The sequence below is a fragment of the Zootoca vivipara genome, chromosome 11 (genome assembly GCF_965207765.1).
Source record: "Zootoca vivipara chromosome 11, rZooViv2.hap1.1, whole genome shotgun sequence".
In the NCBI taxonomy this organism is placed as follows: Eukaryota; Metazoa; Chordata; class Lepidosauria; order Squamata; family Lacertidae; genus Zootoca; species Zootoca vivipara.
In genome coordinates, this window is record NC_142594.1 from 40072468 (window position 1) to 40089470 (window position 17003).

At 42.9% G+C, this 17003-nt stretch overlaps 1 long non-coding RNA gene across 2 annotated transcripts in view; it reads right to left on the minus strand.

Annotated features, from left to right (window-relative positions):
* The window catches only part of LOC118092370 (uncharacterized), a 99916-nt gene extending 91093 nt beyond the window's left edge, over positions 1-8823 (minus strand). Inside the window, exon 1 of one of the 2 annotated variants that reach the window (XR_009558420.2) lies at positions 8663-8823. This is a non-coding gene — a long non-coding RNA (uncharacterized LOC118092370). Of the gene's footprint in view, positions 1-6796; positions 6849-8662 lie in introns of those variants that run through there. The other variant, XR_015946262.1, reaches the window with a different exon arrangement.
* Between the last annotated feature and the right edge of the window lie 8180 nt (positions 8824-17003).

The window sequence follows — 17003 nt, forward strand, 5'->3', positions numbered from 1 at the left end:
TAATAATAATATAATTTATTATTTCTTCCCTGCCCAAGTGGCTGGGTTTCCACAGCCACTCTGGGCGGCTTCCAACAGAGATTAAAATATCACACATTAAAAACTTCCCTAAACAGGGCTGCCTTCAGATGTTTTCTAAACGTCAGGTAGTTGTTTATCTCTTTGATATCTGATGGGAGGGCATTCCACAGGGCGGGCACCACTACCGAGAAGGCCCTCTGCCTGGTTCCCTGTAGCTTTGCTTCTTGCAGTGAGGGAACTGCCAGAAGGCCCTCGGCGCTGGACCTCAGTGTCCAGGCAGAATGATGGGGAAGGAGATGCTCCTTCAGGTATACTGGACTGAGGCCATTTAGGGCTTTAAAGGTCAGCACCAACACTTTGAATTGTGCTCCGAAACATACTGGGAGCCACTGTAGGTCTTTCAGGACCGGTGTTATATGGTCTCGGTGGCCGCTCCCAGTCACCAGTTTAGCTGCCGCATTTGGATTAGTTGTAGTTTCCGTGTCACCTTCAAAGGTAGCCCCACGTACAGCGCATTGCAGTAGTCCAAGCGGGAGACAACTAGAGCAGGGGTCCCCAAACTACGGCCCCCGGGCTGGATGCGGCCCAATCGGCCTCCCAATCCGGCCCGCGACGACCCCCGCCGCCCGCTGCCGCCACCCGCTCTTACGGCGCGCGGCGCGGCGACGATCAGAAAAATCGGCAAAAAATCGCCGAAAATCCTTTTTGCGCATGCGTATGGGCCTCTCCCGACCCAGAAGAGGTCATTTCCGATGCACTTCCGGGTCGGGGGAGGCCCATACGCATGCGCACAAGCGATTTTCGGCGATTTCCCCCCCGCCCGTGTGCGTGTGCGCATGCGCACAGGCGCGCACTCCCCCGCCCTCCGGCCCGCTGCGCGCGCACTCCCCTGCCCTCCGGCCCGCCGCGCGGTCGGCGCGGCGGGCACCGGCCCACTGCGCGGAAAGTCTGGGGACCCCTGAACTAGAGCATGCACCACTCTGGCGAGACACATCAAAACTAGCACATACATTAATATCTTGATTTTAAAATTTCAGCACATGGGAAATTCATTTTCAAAAAAATCAAGTACTGTGAACTTAATAGAGGATAATTATTTTTACCCTGATCTTTTTGAACTTTAATGGTTCTTTTATTCTTATTTATTTCAAAAAATATCCCAATATCCAGTAATACATTATAAAAAGCTTCAGCTCTGCAGACAACTACAAGAGAATTTGAATGCTTAGAGAGTGCAGCTGAATCAGGTTACAAAATTGTCAAGTGTCAATTCAGGGGTGGGAATGTTATATTGTTGATGCTCTTCATTACACCCATTACACACTTCAGCTCCTGGGAATGATGGCAATCTAGCAAGCTGTTATGAGATTTTCTTTCTATTATACACTAAAGAAGAAAGAAAATGTCATAATATCCAATAGAAGGCAATGTTGTAAGAGGGCTTTTGAAAATATATTCTTGTTGTTGTTTGTTGTTGTTTAGTCGTTCAGTCGTGTCCGACCCTTCGTGACCCCATGGACCATAGCACGCCAGGCACTCCTGTCTTGCACTGCCTCCCGCAGTTTGGTCAAACTCATGTTCGTAGCTTCGAGAACACTGTCCAACCATCTTGTCCTCTGTCGTCCCCTTCTCCTAGTGCCCTCCATCTTTCCCAACATCAGGGTCTTTTCCAAGGATTCTTCTCTTCTCATGAGGTGGCCAAAGTATTGGAGCCTCAGCTTCACGATCTGTCCTTCCAGGGAGCACTCAGGGCTGATTTCCTTAAGAATGGATAGGTTTGATCTTCTTGCAGTCCATGGGACTCTCAAGAGTCTCCTCCAGCACCATAATTCAAAAGCATCAATTCTTCGGCGCTCAGCCTTCTTTATGGTCCAGCTCTCACTTCCATACATCACTACTGGGAAAACCATAGCTTTAACTATACGGACCTTTGTCGGCAAGGTGATGTCTCTGCTTTTTAAGATGCTGTCTAGGTTTGTCATTGCTTTTCTCCCAAGAAGCAGGCGTCTTTTAATTTCGTGACTGCTGTCACCATCTGCAGTGATCAAGGAGCCCAAGAAAGTAAAATCTCTCACTGCCTCCATTTCTTCCCCTTCTATTTGCCAGGAGGTGATGGGACCAGTGGCCATGATCTTGGTTTTTTTGATGTTGAGCTTCAGACCATATTTTGCGCTCTCCTCTTTCACCCTCATTAAAAGGTTCTTTAATTCCTCCTCGCTTTCTGCCATCAAGGTTGTGTCATCTGCATATCTGAGGTTGTTGATATTTCTTCCGGCAATCTTAATTCCGGCTTGGGATTCATCTAGTCCAGCCTTTCACATGATGAATTCTGCATATAAGTTAAATAAGCAGGGAGACAATATACAACCTTGTCGTACTCCTTTCCCAATTTTGAACCAATCAGTTGTTCCATATCCAGTTCTAACTGTAGCTTCTTGTCCCACATAGAGATTTCTCAGGAGACAGATGAGGTGATCAGGCACTCCCATTTCTTTAAGAACTTGCCATAGTTTGCTGTGGTCGACACAGTCAAAGGCTTTTGCATAGTAATATATTCTTAAAAATATGTTAATGGTCCAAGAAAACAAAAACAAAAACAATACTATGGAAATGTTGTGGGATCACTAGTAAATACCAGTTTTTAAGCAATTCTTCCACCTATTTAAAATATTTAAGACAACTACCTCATGCCTGTACTCAAGCCTAGCATGTTTGCAATGTAATCACACCAAACCTAACACTCGGGTATATGAAACACGGAAAAGAACTGTGAAAAAGGAAGACAAATTATGGCCAGCAGCATCCTCATGGGAATACACATTTCCAGAAAATGAATTTGCAGATTTTTGACATGCATTTCTATATCATTTGAATACAACTTTTGGATTCATTCAGATTGCTTTTCTTGTCCATTCAGTTTTCCTAGTACAAATATATTGCTTGTGTATCATGGTCTTCACAGGAAGCTGATATCCTAGTATGATCAGGTGCTATTCATGAGCATGTGAATGGAACAAGAGGGATAAACTGAGATCATGCACTGAAATGTACTAGTTTCAACTATTTAATGCAGCAGTTTCTGCATGGTAGAAAGGCACTGAATCATATCATCTAAAGTATTTCTGAAAACACATGACATGAGCGACTGTCCAGAAAGTTCTAGAATTATTTCATTCAAGACCGTTGTACTTAACTCTTGCTATTCCATGAGGGCCAGAAGATATCCTTGATGCAAATACGAAGAAATGTATAAAAAGTATATATTTCTGCAAAAGTCTTCTACCACTAACCACTTATAATATTCATGTACTTTTGTAGTTATGAACTCAGCAAGTGAAAATATTTCATTCTTCAGTGCTACAGCATTGGAGGATCACAGATATGTTTTTCAGAGTGCACATATTAAAAGGATTACTATAAAACTGTTCCACTTCTTGGAATGGAAATTACTTAATGCTTTGCTAAATCATAGAAAACAAGCCTCAACTATGTCTCAGTTGCTACAAACCTTGAAATTTGTTATATACAGTATAAAACACTTATCCAGGGGTTATTTATAAGGATAAAGTTCAGAATTCGAAACAGTGTATGAGCACTAACTCTTTTCACATTGTTCAATAGCAACAAAAAGCCTAACAGACTCTAAACCACTGTTACCCTATGAGTAAAAATCTACCATTCATAAGAATGTTAGAAGTGGGAAAAAGTCACTAAGGTCTCTGCAGCAATCAAATATCACCATACATTACAATGGTATCCACTCAGACTTAAATTTGTACTGCACAACGCTGGAACCTTACAGTTTTATGGCACATTGTTAGTACCATCATAACCATATATTTGAGCACCGCAAATCTTGGCACTGAATTGTAAACAACCTATTCTATGACATAACCCTTTATGCATGTTACAGGTAGGTAGCCGTGTTGGTCTGAGTCGAAGCAAAATAAAAAAATTCCTTCAGTAGCACCTTAAAGACCAACTAAGTTTTTATTTTGGTATGAGCTTTCGTGTGCATGCACACTTCTTCAGATAAACCTTTATGCATGGTTTGTGGTCTAATGCAACCTGAAGTACAGATTAAATTTTGGCTACCTAGTACCTAACATTTTAAAGTTAACACCCCTAAACTAATGGGAAGCTGGAGTTCACCAAAACTGAGGATGTAGTGCAGGCTTCCTCAACCTCGGCCCTCCAGATGTTTTTGGCCTGCAACTCCCATGATCCCTAGCTAGCAGGACCAGTGGTCAGGGATGATAGGAATTGTAGTCTCAAAACATCTGGAGGGCCAAGGTTGAGGAAGCCTGATGTAGTGAATTCCTGGAGAACTTCATGCAGGATTAGCAATTTTACTCCCTGCAATAGGAGTCCTTACCTCCAATACGACTGCCTTAAAAGGTAAAGGTAAAGGACCCTTGACAGTTAAGTCCAGTCGCAGACGACTCTGGGGTTGCGGTGCTCATCCCACTTTACAGGCCGAGGGAGCCGGCGTTTGTCCGCAGACAGTTTTTCCGGGTCATGTGGCCATGACTAAGCTGCTTCTGGCGTAACGGAACACCGAAACCAGAGCAGCACACAGAAACGGGGCGCAGGTGGCGCTGTAGTCTCAACCACTGAACCTCTTGGGCTTGCCGATCAGAAGGTCGGTGGTTGAGCTCTCATTGCTCGGTCCCAGCTCCTGCCAACCTAGCAGTTTGAAAGCACGCCAAAAAGTGCAAGTAGATAAATAGGTACTGTTCCGGCGGGAAGGTAAACAACTGCTTTACTTATTTGTAAATAAAGCAAATAATGCTATATGTTTCCAAAGGAAACTGAATTCTGGAGCACTGCACCTAAATAAGCTGGGATGTGCATAACAGTATTTTACAGAGCAGCTCCCACCTTTGTTTACATGGTTTGATTTTTATTCCACTTATATTTGATTACTTTCAATATTTGCTGCAACAAGTTGGACTTTTTGAATCATCATTTTGAACAAGCTAAAACAAAAGATGAGTTCAGTGACGAATTTCATTTCACCATAAATGACCTTGTAACCAAAGCACCACCACTGCCCTCATAATTTTTCTGTATTTGGCAGAAATTTAGCTAATGACCCTCTAAGACCAGAATAAATAGTACTGGCTCATTTCCTCAGCCCAATTTACAACAGATTCAGGTTTGTAAGGATAAATATGGCGGGAAAATAACAATTCTGCTTCCCGCTGGGCTCAAAGAAAGGAACCACTTACTTGAGTCAAATTATTTCGATTTGCCTATTTTGTCTGTGGTTTCAGTAGTCTAATAGTACTTCAAAAGAAGACAGGACTATCACATTGAAAGATAATGAAATTCACTGGACTCACAGTCACAGCTATGTCAGTACCTAGCACATAACAATCATAATGCTACCATAAGTATGCTCAATAAAAAGGTTGTCCGGAAGCAATCTTGGACAGGAAGAGACTTCTGTAATCCAGTGCTACTGCCTCACTTCAAAATTTATTACTTAGCCTGTCGTCTGTTACATCTTTTTGAACACAGCATAGTAAATAACTGAAGAACTTCAAGATCTTGAGAGGCCAACAAAGGAACGTTGCCATTGACTCCACTCCAAAATGCAGCATTTCTAATTCCAGAAAATTATGTCTGCAAATTTATAAACATTCACTTATGTGTGAGCCCCACTGAATCAGCAGGACTGAGTTGCAAGTAAATATGTATAGGATTGGCTGTCACAATACTACAAGACAAAAAGAAAATGGATATGGGAAGGAAAATGAAAAATAAAGTAAATTTGAAGTTCCAGTTCTTTCATACACAGTGAAATCACATAGATTAGGAAAAAACAAATTGGGTGAGAAAGACATACTATTAAAGAAATGGATCTTACAAGTGCTTCTGAAATATGTTCACTATCATTGAAAAGCTACAAACAAAGGGAAAGTAAAGAAATGGTGGAAGTAACTACATTAGGTATAAACAAAACATGCATTACAAAACAAAAATGTTGGATATACTGTATATGAATATGCCCAAGTCATTTCGTAGGTCAATGATTTAATATCCAGTATGGTAACACTTGCCTTAGCATGGGTAAATATTGTAATTAATATCCTTCCAATATTACAAAAACTAAGGAAGGTAGCAGAAACTTTTCCTGATGTAGAATGTGTTCACTTGTTTGATTAATGACTTAAAAGAGCGAATACTAGATAAAATTTTAGAAAACTGGAGAGAGGACAGGGTTACCACTTTTTTAAAGTAGGGTTCCAATGTCTTTCACATCTGCATGACAGCCAGAAATTCTGTCACCCACTGTTCACATCATAGCATCTCTATCCTGGTGATAGTTGCACCTGCTGTTGCCTATCTGTTTTATGATTTAATTGTGATTTTTTTTGGGGGGGGAAACTATGAATGAAAGCCATTTCACAAATGTATTACGCAAACAGCCATAAGGGGAGATGCTGTGGGAATGCTCTCTTCAGAATACAGCATGCCCCTTCAATGGTTCCCCCCACCCCACCCCAGCTTAAATCAGATAAGACATATTTAGCAGGTGGGCAAGTCACCTTTATGTCAACTTGAGTAAACACACACACCCCAACACACACATGTAACTTTTAAGTCTCTTAACCTTCATATTTTTGACTACAGGCCTGAGCTCTTGAATTTCTGCCTGCCTGCCCTGCTGATGCACACACAGGGAGAGAGGAATAACCCGAGGTGTGGGAGCCTGTGACTAACTAGGCAGTTAACAAGGGCTCAGACCTCAGAGGGGCGCAGTACTGACCTTTGAAGAGCAGTTTGGGGTGTCCCTTGTTACATGGTACATCTTTCTTGAAGTCAATTGGACAAGCAACCTGCTACAAAATAAGGAAGCTGATTTAAATTCAGCTGCAAGCCAATTGCAAGTGACCAATAATTACCTTGTGGGCTGCAGGTGTGATGATGTACCTAAGGCCTGCAAGTGGGGTGGTCTCCATTGGAAGATGGTGGAAGCTTTTGGAGGCTTTTAAGCAGAGGTTGAATGGCCATCTGTCATTGATGCTTTAACTGAGATTCCTGCATTGGACTAAATGACCCTCAGTACCCCTTCGAACTGTACAATTCTATGAAGAATTTGGAATAATCATTGATGCACAATGGAAACAAAGGCATTGATGCTGAAAATCTGTGTTGTGAGCTTAACAGCAATAGCCGAAAAGCTTCCAAAGTCTATGCTAGTGCCAGTTCAGCCACAAGAGGTGAATGCCGTTTCTCAAAGCTCAAACTTATAAAAACCCACATATGCTCCACAATGTTTCAAGAGACCAGTTGGCTTGGCAACTATATCAACTGAATGTGCTGAAGCACCAGCCTGAAGAAATTGGTGACAAAACAATTGCCAAGGAAAAGGCACGCAGGATGTGCCTGAAAAGGGAAACATTTAAGAGACTTAAAATTTTAACATCACAATTCAGAAGGTTAGATTTGTGTGCTGAAACGTTTCCTTTTGTATTTGGGAAAGATAGCCGAAGATTGGTGCATTACTTATTCTTGCAACTTAAAATAGATTTAGCAGTTCTGTCTTTTTCGTCGTCGCCCCCCCCTACATCTGCTTTTGAAAATTGAAGTTAGCAACTTTATTTGGGGGGGGGGGGTAGGGTTTGCAAGTAGTTTGCCTTTCCTATGACGCAAAATAGCCTGGCACCGGGCACTGCGCCTCTGATCCCGCTGGATTTTGTCGTACGACAACCCCCATTGCTCCTATACTGTACTGGCCGCAGCTGACGCGAGTTGCAGCCCCACCAAACAGCTGGAAGGCCACAGGCTTCCCACGTCACTGCGAATTTCTGAGGCGGCCGAAAAGAGCTTCCCAAAAGGGGAGGAGCGCGAGAGTTCCCGCCCAAGAAACCCCACGCTCTCTTTCTCCCACATCCTCTCCCTCCTCCCCTAGAGGGCAACGAAACTCCACAAGGGGGACGGAGCCGAGGCGGCGCACACGGTCCTGCGTCAGAAAATACCAATGCGCGCTTTTGAGGCCCGGCTGAAGGAACGGGGGGGGGGGGAGGAGAAAACCGTTAAGAGTCCTGAGTCAGCCTCCCGCGCGTGCGCGCCCGGCCGAAGACTGCTTGTTGTGGTAGATGCTGCTTTGAAAGGCGAAGAACGCGGGGGGATTACTTATGAGCCCTGCCTTCTCACCCCTCCTCCTCTTCCTCTGCGCGGCTGCGTCACGCGCCGGACGACGTCACGGAGGTCAGGCGGTTCTCAGTTTTTTGGGCGGGCAGGCTAGTGAGAGCGTCATCTCTCTCAGGTCTTAGCGGAGGAAGCTCCTTTCCCCCCCCTTCCCGCCTCGCCTTTGGCTCTCTGGGCAAGGCGACAGCGGGACGAAAGTGGAAGGCAGCGTTAGGCGGGAAAAGGGATTCCTTCAGCTCGCCTGCTGGGTCATTGTAATAAACAAATATTTAAGCCGCACTCCTGTTGACTGGGTGTCTCTTCTTTTTCCCCTCCTGTAATGCCTCACACACGAAGCCACACCTGTTGTAAGCCTGCAGTCCTGTGCAGGGTTGCCTGGGAGCAAGTCCCACAGAATTAAGTGGGAAGTACAGTATTATAAAATTTATACCCTGGTCTTTCACCCGACTCTGCAGCTATGATTGCACCAGTGGCTACTTACCTTTTTAATCTAGCCCACATCTGGATGGCTGCAGGGAACAAGCCTGTGCATCACTATATACTGGGGAGCTACAGCAAGGAAGAGATACTGCTTTCATGCCCCTGGGTTGCAGGCTTCGCCAAGACACGTGTGGGGAGCAGGATGCTAGCCTCTTCATAAATCTAGATATAAATGGAGAAAGGAATTTTGCTCATGTCCAGATACTCCTTTGCATGTTCTGTGCCACCGCGCGGAAAGCCATCTTAGCCAAGCACAAATTTAAACTGCGGATACAGTTTACAAGGGATGCTAGTTAGTCACCTTGACCATAGCTCAGTTGTAGAGGACACACACTGTGCAGAATGTATGTCTCAGAGTCAACCCCGAGCATCCCTGGTGAAAGGGATCGGAAATCAGGTGATGTTCTTCTGCCTGAGACCCTGAAGAGGCTCTGCCTATCAGAGTATACAATACTGAGCTAGATGGACAAGTGGAACAAATCTGGAATAGATGGGAAATTGTTTCACCAGTGCCAGCTCCCGAGCGCACACTTAGGCCTGTACACATGCTGCCTTTGATCATGCTGTTTGTGTGCCCACATGACAATGTTGTGAACATAGAGCAGAAAGCAAAAGTGGGCAATTTAAAAACTGTGTAGGTTTTATGTTTTAGTTATCTACAGTCTGAGAAGATGCAAAAAGAACCAAAACATTTAACATTACTGTGAAAATGCTCTATGTATTCACAACACAGTTTAGTATTGCAGTGTAGTCAGATGCATCTGCAGATACGCTAGGACAGCACCAACCTGAACAATAAATGATAAGCTCACAAGCAAAACTGGCCTGGAATATTTTGTGGGTCATGGTTATTCCTAGTTAACAGAGGGCAAACTGTTCGCTGCACATGTTTTAGATGCAGAAGTGAGAAGCAGCCTAGTCAGTTTGAAGAGCTTTCCAAAAAAACCCAGAAAGGCAACACTATATAATAAGTGCATTATTTCAATGGGATTAGCTGTCTTGTGTGTTTCTGTTCTGTTCTTGCATCTTACGACTTTTCAATGGCTCTTTATTGGTAGTGGTGGTGGGGATAAGTAGTCAGCATTCTTGTGAAAAACAGAGCCCTTCTTACAATCTCTCAAGCTGTCTGGGCTGCAATTGAATCATGAGGTCACATACGAATATTTTGAGAATTCGTCGGAGATCATTATTGTGAATGAAAGAAATTGAAAGCATCTGCCCATCTCCTCCTGCTGCATTTCCTATTCCCAGGACCTGAGTTGTGCATTGGATAGACTAGTACTCAAAAGTAAAGCTTTTTGGAGAAAAGGGCAACAGTTGCCCTTTGAAAATCTGTTCCCAGAGCATGACACAGACAACAAGAAGGCACATTCTGGGAACACTGGGGCAGCCATTCTATCAGACTGGAATACAGAGAGAGAAGGGAAGCAAGGCCACTCCATTAGTCCAGCTGCCTTTGGCTCCCTCGCTTCCATCACCTGGTGGCAGCCATTGCATAAGGCGATCTGAACTGCTGCCACCCCAGCTGGTTGTTTTGAGAACTGTAACTTTAAGAACTACAGCCTGAATTTGACTCCCCCTTCTCATCCCTTTTTCTTTTTATGTCATGTCTTTTTGATTGGAACCTGACGGCAAGAACAACCTTGCTTCTTCTTTTTCTTTTTGGATCTGTAAGCTACTCCTTTTCAGCTGAAGTGTTGGTGTTAAAATGTCTTAAACAAATAAATAAATTAATAAATGATGTCATTTATGAACATAATTTATTCCAAGTTGTTCATACTGTTTTATGGATGTGTTGTGTTCACCACCTAGGTACTTTGTTTACTGGGCGTTATCTGAGCCTGTGAAATAAACAAACATATCAGCCCTTGCTGGATACTTTCCAGCAAGGAATACAGTATTGCTGTAGTTCATTTGCCCTCAGTATTTTCTGTCTTGACCAAAGCAAGCTTTATGAAACCTAACCCAAATATGTGGTTGAAGATGCACTGTGTTTGAACGATTATCTCATTAGTGACCTCAACCATCTGTGCAGACGGCTGCTAACTCTGGAGATTGGCAAGGCAGGCCAGGATCTCTATCATTGCATTGAGCCATGGGGGGGGGGAGGGAGAGAGAGAGAGAAAGATGGATGCCCATTGTTCTCGCTGCTCTGTCTCTTCCACCAACTGCAAAGCATTGTGGATCCCCAAAGAGCAGATTCAATGTAAGAAACAACACACTCTTTTCTGAAACTTTTTGGGCATGTTTATAGAAAAGTTTTCACCACTCTGATCCAATACATCTCCTTTCCTCAAGCCATGAGACACCCATGCTTTCAGGAAGTGCATGTATAAAATTACATGCCAGTCAGGTTTACTGTGTTGTATAGGGGTGAAATCCTGAAGGAAATAGGACTGGAATGACTAACTTCAATTGCCCAGCAATCTAAAAGGTTTATTCAAATATATGTATTCATTTAATATACCGTATTTATACAAAGCTGCTCAATAGCATTGTTCTCTGGGTGGCTAACAGCAAAAAATGATAAAATGCATATCATAGGACTATTTCTAGGATAAAAAATAGTAATCTTCAACATATGCTGTCTAAATCTGAGTACTTAATTCAGTTTTGCTACAGTATTTGCTATTTTTTAATATTTAAAAAGATCACAACTGCAGACCTGTGTTAGGGTATGTTGACATTGCCACATACTCTTCACCAGTGTTAGCCACATCCATCCTGCAGTTCTTTGACCAACACTGCTATTTGAAGAGGGTTCCCCGTCCTCCCCAACCAGCTTCAATCCAACTAGAAAACTGGATGTGGATTAAGCAGTAATGTAAGCATTTGAGACAGCCATTGTGCCGTGTACAGATGACAGCTTCATGAATAGGAGTTCTGGGCAGGGGTGTGTTGCAGGGTCGGGGTCATGTGCATCAGGTGAAGACACCCCTCCCCATGTTCTGAAGTGCAAACAAATGCAAACTGAAATGCACTGGGGGAGGGGATGACCTTGCCGCATTTTAAGATGCAAATGTGAGCACACCCTTATTTGGGGACTATGGACACCACCCATCTCTCAATAGGAATTACTTCCCGTGAAACACATTCAGGATCAAACTGAACTACTACATTACAAGACGCAAGGGAGAACCTGCAGCCATCCAGATTTTGCTGAACTCCCAGCTCCCATCGCACATGACCGTAGGCCATGCTGGACGGCTGATGCAAGTTGGACCCCAAAAAGTTCTGGAGGATCAGATGTCTCTTTGATGTCCACCAGCAGCTTGGGAAAGAGACAGGTGGTTGGTTGACAGTGTTTTGTTGTATTTCTATTTAGATATAGAATTCTTTTTTTAAAAGAAATGTTGAGCTACCACAAATACAATGGATCAAAACCGTGGTAAAGAAAAAGAAATCCACCAAAACCAAACAAAAAACAGTTGCAATAATTGTTCCCACATGTTTTAAAAATATCTTTGATCAAGGGAAGTTTCTATATTTACTCCTTAGTAAAACACACAAGCACACACACTAAAAAGAGAAACACAGCCTTTGTACTGCCTCAGAGTTAGCGACAGTATTAAGGTTTTTTTTTAGGAGCAAGTAGTAAATAAATGTAAGGGCTTCCCTTGATAACAGTGTTTTAGAAAGGAACAAGGCCAGTCATTGAGCTGTTTCTTTTTGGTACCATAGTAACGCTTGACAAATTCTACGAGGGGCAGATTCACATCCATTTTTAAGACCATGAAGTATAATATGTGAGTGTAACATACCTGCACCTGGGATAGCTCAGTTGGTAGATCATGAGACTCTTATTCTCAGGTTTGTGGGTTCAAGCCCCACTTTGGCCAAAAGATTCCTGCATTGCAGGGGGTGGACTAGATCACCCTTGTGGGCCCTTCCAACTGTACAATTCTATGATTCTATATGTCCACAGAGGCCTTCCCTGGCACCCACAAGGTCCCCTTCCTCTGTCCCTCCCTTTGCTGAAATTAAGACAACGGTTTCCACAGTTTGTAAATACACCCATGACCCAAATGCAGCTAAAACCATAGAATACTAATTTTGATTAGTTTTCTGCTAATCATCTTCAGGCATAAGAATCCTTGATGCACACATCTCCTGACATTTGCCCTGAATCTGGTAAAAGGAAACGTTGCCCATTTTACGGAGTAAAGGTAAAGGTAAAGGGACCCCTGACCATTAGGTCCAGTCGTGGCCGACTCTGGGGTTGCGCGCTCATCTCGCATTATTGGCCGAGGGAGCCGGCGTATAGCTTCCAGGTCATGTGGCCAGCATGACTAAGCCGCTTCTGGCGAAACCAGAGCAGCGCATGGAAACGCCGTTTACCTTCCTGCGCGCCGTTTACCTTCCCGCACGCCGTTTACCTTCCCGCACACCGTTTACCTTCCCGCATTTTACGGAGTAGGCACAGAATAAAAGCATGCAGTGTTTGAAACTGGTTAGGAAAATAGCCTACCCTGCTACTGATAACAAAAGAAAGTTAAGTAGAAATTAACCTTTTGTGTGAACATGCTTAAGGTGTTGTGGGCATCCGTCTGTTTTGGGAGACAACAGAAGAGTTTGCCTTCAGGGGTAAAGTCAAACTGTTGGAAAGTTACAGCAGCTGCTGTGACTGAAGAGACTGAGTCAGGAAATACTTGTTTAATGTTTGACATCTTATGATGTTTTTGCTGGAAGCTGCCCAGATGGGTATGGTATAAATTATTATTATTATTATTATTATTATTATTATTATTATTATTATTATTACGGGTGGGGCAGATGAAGGTGTCCAGTTTTGCTGCAACAGGTGTACCATGGTGTTTTTCCTCTCTGCGCTCCTCCCAGCAGTCAATTTCTCTGCTAACTTTTTAAACAGAGTTGTTGTGTGCATTTCCTTTCTCCTTTTTTCGTTCCTGTCTTTTCCTTTCCTGTTTTTGGTTTTCAAGAACAGTTTGTTATGACTTTCCATATAAAAGAAAAACAAGTAAAGAAGCAATAAAAACTTAGAGGAGATACACCCACGTATCTGGTTACTGCAAACATAAAAGCAAAACAAGTAGACAATAACAAAAACTCCTGAAATATACCATCTATAACACAGAAACAAGCACTAAGTGAAGCGATCAGGGAACCATCATGGAAGTAATCAACTAGAGAAGAAGAAAAATTAACTCAGCCTATAATATCACTCCATAAAGTTGATGGAATAAGCCAATCATGCTCTTTGACTGAAACATATTTAATAAAACAATTTCACACAAAACATATTTTTCTCTTCATTTCTCTCAATTGACAAATTGAGCCACCAGCCAAATCTGAGAGTACCATTCTTCCATCAAATTAGCTATTAGTAATTTCCAGTTTCAGGCTACCACCATATGGGCCACAATAAAGACAAAAAAAAAAAGGGAAACCAACACTTATAAAGTATATTTTTGTCTCTATTGTAAAAAAACAGACAACAGTGCCCTAAGTGGATCTGGTGCCAACAAATTCCTCATAATCAATTGGAGCACATGAAAAAGGTTCTTCCAAAACTCATCACTCACTGGGCAAGTCCCCCACTTATGGTAAAATGTACCTACCGGTAACCCTCCACACACCCTCCAGCAATTTGGACTGGTCGTATGAGTTATCTTACTCAGAGTGTGAGGAATCAGACACCACCTATGATCCAATAGAAAAAGAATTCTCTTTAAATCTTGCTTAGGAATGGTTTCCCTTTCTCATATCCTGTTGCCATACCTGATATAGACAATAAAGGGTACCAGTAGAACCAGCTGGCAATATTTTATACTTTCTCTAGATAAGACAGCTTTGTCTGTAAATGAATGTGGATTCGTGCATGCTGTTTCAGACAGAATTCTTTGAGGTACATTTTGGGGGTTTTAACTAGCTGACAATCGTAAAATTCTAATTTACATTGTCTTTCCTATCATTTATAATGTACTTCTTTGTTCACTGTGTCCATCTCCTGCCCAGTGGGTCCCCTCCCTCACTTTTCCTATTCACTTTCCCAAAATGCCTCTGCTCACCTCTTCCTCTCCCCCACCCCACTCCTGGTTTGGTGAACTGAGCACCCTCCAGCCGCTGACCTCCTTTTCTTTCATCTTGTGCATGGCTTAGATCTGTTGGATCTTTTGATCTATTGGCAAAGAGCATCAGAAAGCACATGTTCTCATTTGGCAACACTGCTGAGGTTTACTACAACACCTTTTGTCCACCCTGGCCAAAAGAAGATTCTAAATTGGACATACAAGTTAATTAGATGAAAACACTGTGTTCCACTCATCAGGAAACATGGACAGTTCAGGTACTCTACCTTCTAACAAAACATGCCTAAACACACACATGGATTGGAAAGATATTCCATGAAACTCAGATCTGCCTATGTGTGGGATTTGTATCAAGCTACACCTTGTCACAGGGCACCTCTCCCCATTTTTACATGACAGCTATTGCTTGAGAGAAGCTGTGCTGCATGCTCAAGAGAGCCTCATAATAACAGAGTGGTATCAATGTCTTCCTATCTTATTCTAAGTAGCAGAAAACTGTACAAAGTGATATTTCAATGAGCCGGAGAAACGTCCCTACCGGTACACCGTTCAGTATCTCTGGCAAACAACTGTTCCTGATTTGCCAGATTAGAGCTATAATTAAGTCCAAATGTTCTTGATTTCCCCCCTTATGATCCCTTCGTCTGAAACCTGATGCTGGCAAGGGGCACTGTCCTCTTGTGACCTTTTCCCTTCCTGTCTCTGCAGCCCACCAACTTTTCAACTGTGAACAATTGTAAAACAGCAACAGTTGCAGGAGTTATCACTCCTCACACACCTGGAGGTCTGCCTGCCACTTTGGTGAAGGACCAGGCAGGGGAAATCTGTTTTGCTGTCTGGTCCCACATCAGGTATAAAGCAAAATATTTCAATGAAATAGAGTGGCAGTCAGGGAGTGCAGTGACTGTACTGGAAGCTCTCCTTTTAAGCAATAAGTCACATCTATATTTGTGGTATTAGCCATGTTTCCACAATGGGGGTGGTTGCCATGGGCCTTTTCCATGTGGGGTGGGTGTGTCAAACAATGATTTCCCAGGGGCTAGATTTGTTTCCCACTGGGGCAGTGGTTCAAAGATTCCCATAGCCTTGTCTGAAGAGTGTTGCTGGGATGTGGCTGGGAATGGTCAGGGTCTAACTCAGTTCCCTAGTCCTCGGGGGGGGGGGGACACACACTATAATCCTTAAACTTAAACAAATCCATGATCTGTAAGCCAAAAACAAACCTTGGCTACAGATCATTGTTTGACTGGCGTGGAAGAAACCATGATTCCCAGTTTGAACGTAACACTAAGCCAGGGGTCATGGTTTCATTCTCCCTCGTGCTAGCAAGGAGATCCGTATGTTTAAGGTGGATGATCAGTTGTGGCTTTCTGTGATGTATATCAATAAATGAGGAAAGTTTGGGAAATTGTCCTCATGGTGAAACTGACACATTATTTAAAAACTATAGAAAAAGGGCAACAACAGGCAATCCTTTTTATTAAGCGTTGTTAAAGAAACCTTCTGGTTCCTCAGTCAGCTGCTGGCTTTTCAGTGTTTTGAGATACGAAGGCTTATTTGTAGTGTCAGGTATATGATAATGGTCATTGATCCTCATGATGCCGGCTGAAGCAAGTGGCAGAAAAGTTTCAGTCCAGGTGAAATATTTCTTGTTTGATTTTGTTAAAGCAGGTAATAGCTGTAACCCCCTTCTTTTTATGATTGTGTTTCCTTCATAAAAGGTATTGTAAAGTTTAATTGCAGATATAGTAAAAGCATTAAACATTTGGATTGTTCTATGCATTAATTGTTCAGACTGGTTAAATGCTTATCTATAAATAGTGTTAAAATTCTCACTGTCATATTTGTCTCTACAGATATCTTCCACATTTATACACCACCATTCCATCTAAGGAGACCATGATAGTCTGCACGGATTTGGTCCATTTTATTCCCACGATGGACTTTTGAGGCAGGCTAAGCTGAGAGATATTGACAAGGTGAGGGGAATTTGAACCCAGGACCCCAAGTCCGCTATTTTTTCCAGCACAACATACTGGCTATGACAAGTTGCTTGCCTCCATCAGACCTCCAGATCAGTTGCTGAGATCTTCTGTGATTGAATTTTTCTTAAAAGTTATTCCAAGAGTTCACATGGTAATGTGTCACAGCTGGTCAAGGATACGGCTCATGGATAGTTAAAAAAATATATAACCAGCATGCCCTGGCTTTCCCAGATGTATTTTATTACTTTATTGCCAATTCGCAGGAAATGAACAATCATTTAGCACTGACAGGTACATGCTGAAACTC